We start from the raw sequence: 6325 nt of genomic DNA on the forward strand, positions 1-6325 counted from the left end.
TTGGGAGTGGGCGGAGCTAGTGGGCCAGAAGAAGAGGAGGAGCGGAGACAGGAAAGGGGCAGTTAGAGTAGGGACAGGGACATAGCAAGAAGCACAGAATAAAGCTCTTGTTAAATATGATTATTGTTTGTCGTTATTGATACACAGACACAACAAAAAGATGTAAAGCATCGGGAGGAAACAGACACAATGAAGCTAGGAGAAATTTCAAAATGCTGTGCGGATAATAACCAGGGACCAGGGGCGTAGATTTAGGGGGGTGTTTGGGGAGTTACACCCCCTAAAACGTTTATTCTGTAATAAATAGTTGGGTGCAGGCGCTTTCAGAGGAGTATGGTAAGGTGTCTGTCGGATTTTTCCCTCAATTTTCTACTTGACCACACTGACAAAAACACACAGTCTATCTCTCTTATCTCTGTCTTAAAACATGGTTAGTTCGAAAAATGTTGTGTTTTAAGAACACCAAACACCCCTAACAATCCGCTTGGCCCTCTCTTTTCACTGCCTCTTATGCACCCCCCAGCCCCATGTCCTGCTTCTCATAATATATTTTAACAAGAGATGCTTGGGTGATTGTTGGCAAATCTTAAGCTTACAACCCCAAGTCTTATTGACCAAGCTACGCCCCTGCCAGAGACCTAAACATGATTCTGATCCTCACGGGGAGCAGTGGACGTACAAGATACCCCACGCCTTTTCAGGAGGCCTGCACCTAGCCTAGCAGCTGCCTACTAAACCAATTGTAAACAGGCATTGATCTTTTCACGCGTTGCAATGTAAACATTATTTGATAGTCAAAGTAAGGTTATATAAAATCGTTTTAATTATAAAATGAAGATGAGATTTAAAAATATGCTTGACTCCTCTCCTCCTCAGCACCTTTAGATGAAAAAGTATGTCCTGGTCACTTTGACTACCTACCTCTCTGGGGACAGGTTTCCCTTCAGTGAGTAGGACTGCGGGTTCTCACTGCCTGAGTGGGCACAGGCACCTCTTACATTGTAGCTGGCCCAAAAAACATCTAATAGGTGTTCCGGGGTCTTGGAAAGAACCAGTGTTTTGTTGAAAGTCAACTTTAAGCAGCTAACAGACATACACACTTTGTATAAAAAGGCGGTGAGTGAAGAAGGAGCAGTCTAGCTAACTGAACACAAATACAATTGTCAGTTTAAGTATAAACTGGTGTTGTTTAAGTAAATATAATCCGGATTCCTGCTTTATAATGTAGGGGTACCAGGTTCCTAGCAAAAATAATGCAAAGAAAAGGACGTAAAATTGATATCCGCGTAACAGCAAACTACAAAAATCGGAATTCTAGTGAAAAGAGAGGAGGGCAACTATCTGGGATTCAGCAGATAGAAAGGATTTGATCCAGTGTAGTGATGTGTCTTTTAAGCGTGTTTCATCTGAACTATTCCTCTGTGACAGCAGCCTTTTTCAAGCAGGCACCTGAATGATGGGGCCAACATATTCTGCATATGCCCCTGTCAATTCCACCCTCTGTGAGACAATCAGTGGCGCCGCAGAAGAGACAAAGCAGCTACAAAAGAAATCCAGACTTTTTTGGGGGCCCTAATCCAGCCTAAAACGAGAAGTGACGCTCAGGGTCTTGAAGAACAAAGGGGGCTAATTTAGAGATTGGAAGCTGAGTTAGGCTATCCCAAATGTGGCGAATATCCCTTGCACTTCATTGCAAATGCACTATATTCTATGGCACTTGTAATACAGTGGATACCTATCATATTTGTGACAGAGAAACCCTCTGTCAAACTCCAAATCCGTCCCCCAATTATCTCAAATGTAAAAAGATGGACCTGTTCAGAGCAAGAGAGGCAAGATAGGATTATTCAGTGCATGACTAGTGCAGCCAAAAAGGAAGTCCGTGCTCTGAGCATGTCGTAGTCAGAGTACACAGTCATGGATCAAAGTGGTAAGATGTGTCTGGCCACATGATCTCCATGACTGGAAAAGAAGTGGACCTAACAAAAGTGCATAGTCACAAGCAAATGTAGAGAACCACCAGAATTTCCTAGAGTTCTAGAACCATTACAGATGATTCATCCTTTGATCACCGTAATCTGCAGGTGACTCATGGAGCTGACTAAGGCATACCCACTAATTAACAAAACCAAACACATCACTGCTCTGCCAGTGCAACCCAGCCAAAAAGTTCAAACGCCTTTTGTATCAAGAAAAGGGCAGAGTTAAAAGATCTGTTGCCTATGCCAGGAGGAAAGAACTATGGGGCAGATTTACAAAAAATTGATACAATTCAGCACAGCAACCAAAAATGTTGTACCACTGTGTGTGAGGGGGAGAGAACAGGACAGTGTAATTTCTAAAAAGATGGGGTGCTTCTACACTCTTTCCAAGCGCTGGTGCATAGTTAGGCTGCTTTGTGCCACACACACATCTTTGCACAATAGTACAAAGGTGTATTTCTCATATTTAGCATCTAGAATGGTACCCTTCCACTACAAAATACTTTGCTCTTACATAATTTAAATCTTTTTCTACTTTGCATGTTGTAGAGGACAGGACACATGCAAAATCTGAAGAAAAAAGCTTTTCTCCTACTTTGCACCTGACTCAAGGAGGAGTATTTTGTGGCACAAACTTCCTTCTACAAATGTTAGTTGAAACCGCTTTGTGTAAAAATCCATGAGTGGTTCTATGGGAACACACTTGTACCACTCTTCGGACACTCCCTTGATGCAAAGCAATACAAAGCAGCACAGCGCGCTATTTTGTGTTACTTTTAGGCAACTTTTAAATGGAAATATAGTTTTTCACTGGAAAGTAAAGAACAAATCAAAACTAAGCTTTGCATCACTTTTGGTGCCTTTGCACTGGCATAAAGTGTTGCTAAATCTGCCAGTATGTAACGTACGTATGAGGCAGAATTCCTTGTATTCAAATGCGCAGACACGAAGAGCATTCTCCCCCCTAGACTCAGCTCGTTATCTGCATTAAGTGCGAAGTAGCATCTTCTTGGTGTACTGGCAGCAGTTAAGACTGTCTCCGGCAGTGTTTTGTGTGATAATCTGGGCTAAGGACCTCTCCTCCCAAGTGGTCAAGTGGCAGTCCTTATGTATTAAATCTTGTCAGAGATTGGAATTTCTGTCTTAGGTTTGGGAATGAAAGACATAGATTATGTGCATCAAGGTGTGCATCCATATCCATATGAACATATAAGGTAAATGAAAGTCAATTCAGACTACACTATTTTGGCTATATGTCTGTGTTTGTTCTTATTTGACCGTAATATTTGCCTAGACCTATGCCGCATTAGTTGTTACGTCTATGTTATGGTCAGAATGCCTTGACACTTTCACAGTTCTTGGAATGATAAGGTCAGACGACATCTACATCAATAGCAGACATAACAATGATTCTGCATAATTTGGGGAAATGGTGAATACCTTTGCCTAAGATAGCATCGTAGCCTACTGAAAATAGAGTCGGACCATAGGGCCTTTAAGTCACAGGAAGGCAAAGCCTAAGAATACAGATGGGATGCAATACTTTTAGGGCACTTGGATCATGTATCTGGTCTGTATTTTCATTTTGTCACTTGCCTCAGATAAAATAAGCAATGAAATCTTCTTCATCATCACCAAACATTTTATCAGCGATGCACCAACATCATCTCGCTACAAGGATCAAAACACGTACACTGAAACGAAGGTTGTAGGGATATATTTTTGTAGCTATGGATTTATATAGAGGGCTAGCTTGTCTGCATTCAGAACAGAGTGAAATTGAGTTTTTACCTCTGTTGTGTACTTCCTATAAACCTACATAGGATCTGCGCGTTTAGACAACATACACTGTAGGATTGGTGTCAGACTGATTCTATACACCCCTACCGGGTATGTTAGCCTGTATACCAGCTAGCTCACAGTGCCACTAGAAACCCCTCTTACCAAGGAGAGAATAGTTCTTGGCAACTATCGAACATGACAACCCTGATCCCTCAGAATCGTGGAAACCGTGTACTACTTTTCGCTCAGTCACTCGTGCTTACTTTATCTCAGAGAGATAAACAGAATAAACGATGGGGACCTTTTTAATAAGCATTTATTGAACCATCCTTATTCTAGTGTAAAATAGGTATGCTGAAACAACCATTAGACAATAACAGATATAAATGATTATAAGCAGTAACAGAGTAAAAGGATGGTAGATTTCTACCATTGTGCTAAACAGTGATTACAGACAAGTATATAAAATACATGACAGTAAAATGCGTACTCCTACGATGCGACCCTAACTAGATGTATCTAAGTGTACCTAGCATGTATGTGGGTGTAAAGGCCAAGAATCCCTCTAGGATAAAGTCAGCTCCATCACCTGAAGTGAAAGACTGTAGGACCCAGTCTTGGTCTCGAAGTGGACACCCCTCAAGCAGTAACGGCTCCTCGAGGGAGTGCTGCGGGGCAGTGGGGCGGGCAGGGGAGGGGCAGGGTGGGGGTTGTAAACTCAGGCATATGGCCGAACGGAGGTAAGGAAATAAATAAATAAAACTAATTACATTGGGCACGCTGCAACTCCAAATGCCGATGCAGTGCGCGCAATGTAATTTGTTTCATTTATTTAGAAGCTACTGGACACTAAACCATGCCCCACACGTGTCCCTACAGACTTCATCATTGAGCTTCTTGAAATTGTACTCGTGCATAATTATATTCTGCATTCAGATATGTTTTACCTTCAGAAGAATGACGTATCTATTGGCGCTTGCTTCTCACCTAACCTTGCGATTCTTTACGTTAAACTGATAAGAACAGATACTACACTTGATCTTAGCCAAAAGGCCGAGAAGCGATTGCGATTCTTTACGTTGACGATTTTGAAACCAGCAAAGTGTTGACCTCCTAATAATCCTTTTCATGACCATATCCATTTATGGAAAGATATATTGATAATATCTTACTGATCTGGAAATGCATCATTGAACCGGTGTCAAACTTTGTGGACTGGCTATATCACACACAAATACACCTACACATCATATTTGAAGCAAGAGCCAATAACGTACCATTTCTTGGCTTAACTACAAGATGGTAAGATAGGCACATATCTATAGCAAAAAATCATATGAGAGAAATACCTTATTGCAATACACTGGAAATTACCGGAGAGGTATGCGTGATGGTCTACCCTACAGACAATTTCTACGTAATCATAAAGATTGTAAATAGCTCAAGGATCAATTATTATTCATGAGTTCCAAGCAGGATTCCGCCCAAAGTTAGGAACAGAAGCTGCTCTTCTGACAGTGACTGAGATGGCAAGGAAACAGATGGATCGAGGCGGCACTGTAGCAATTATGTTGCTTGATCTCAGTGCCGCCTTCGACACCATCAATACTAGCATCCTTCTCCACCGCCTACGCCAAATAGGAATCTCAGGGAAGGCCATACTTTGGCTCCAATCTTTTTTGGAGAATCGTTCTTTTGAGGTAGTGGAGAGCAATGCCCACTCAAAAATTTGGCCTCTTGATCAAGGTGTACCACAGGGCTCGTCTCTGAGCCCTACCCTATTTAATGTTTATTTACAACCCCTCGCTGACATTGTGCACTCGTTTGGTCTAGACATTGTAACCTACGCCGAAGATACACAACTGGTTGTATCTATGAACCAGCCTAATACCTCCCCCCCTAACCTCACTAAATGTTTGGTAGCAATAAATCAGTGGATGACTTCCTCACACCTAAAGCTCAATGGTGAGAAAACTGAGCTCATGATCTTGGGCAACTCACTCACTCCTGGTCCTATGTTAGAATAGCCCCCAAGCATGGGAAACCCGCCCCAACCAAAAACCCAAATAAAGAGTCTGGGCATGTGGCTGGATCCTAAGCTAAATTTCAAACAACAAGCTACTGTCCTGTCCGCCACCTGCTTTGGTGTGATGCGGATGCTTAGGAAAGTGTTGCCACTTCTACCCTTCCAAGCACGCAGAATAATGGTACAAGCCATTATTCTATCCCGTTTGGACTATGGAAACTCTCTATACCTGGGAGCTCCTATTTCCACCACAAGGAAACTCCAGATTACTCAAAATGCAGCTGCTTGCCTCCTTCTAGGCTTGAGCCGGCGAGAATCTGGCATAGCAGCTTTGAAGAAACTGCACTGGTTGCCCATTAAGGCCAGAGTTTTGTTCAAATCTATGTGCATTATGCACAAGGCCATGTGGAAGACCGCTCCATCCATGATCTGTTCTCTGGCGACCCCTTATCTCCCCCATAGATCCCTGAGATCTAGTTCAGCTTTCTTAGCCACTGTAAACAGAACCAAACGGGCCATATGGGGCGGGCGATCC

General features: G+C 42.5%; 1 pseudogene; it reads right to left on the minus strand.

Moving 5' to 3' along the window:
* Nucleotides 1-4664: 4664 nt before the first annotated feature.
* On the minus strand, nucleotides 4665-4829 carry LOC144820526 (U2 spliceosomal RNA; annotated as a pseudogene).
* Nucleotides 4830-6325: the final 1496 nt, after the last annotated feature.

Source organism: Lissotriton helveticus, chromosome 2_1 (genome assembly GCF_964261635.1).
Source record: "Lissotriton helveticus chromosome 2_1, aLisHel1.1, whole genome shotgun sequence".
NCBI lineage: Eukaryota > Metazoa > Chordata > Amphibia > Caudata > Salamandridae > Lissotriton > Lissotriton helveticus.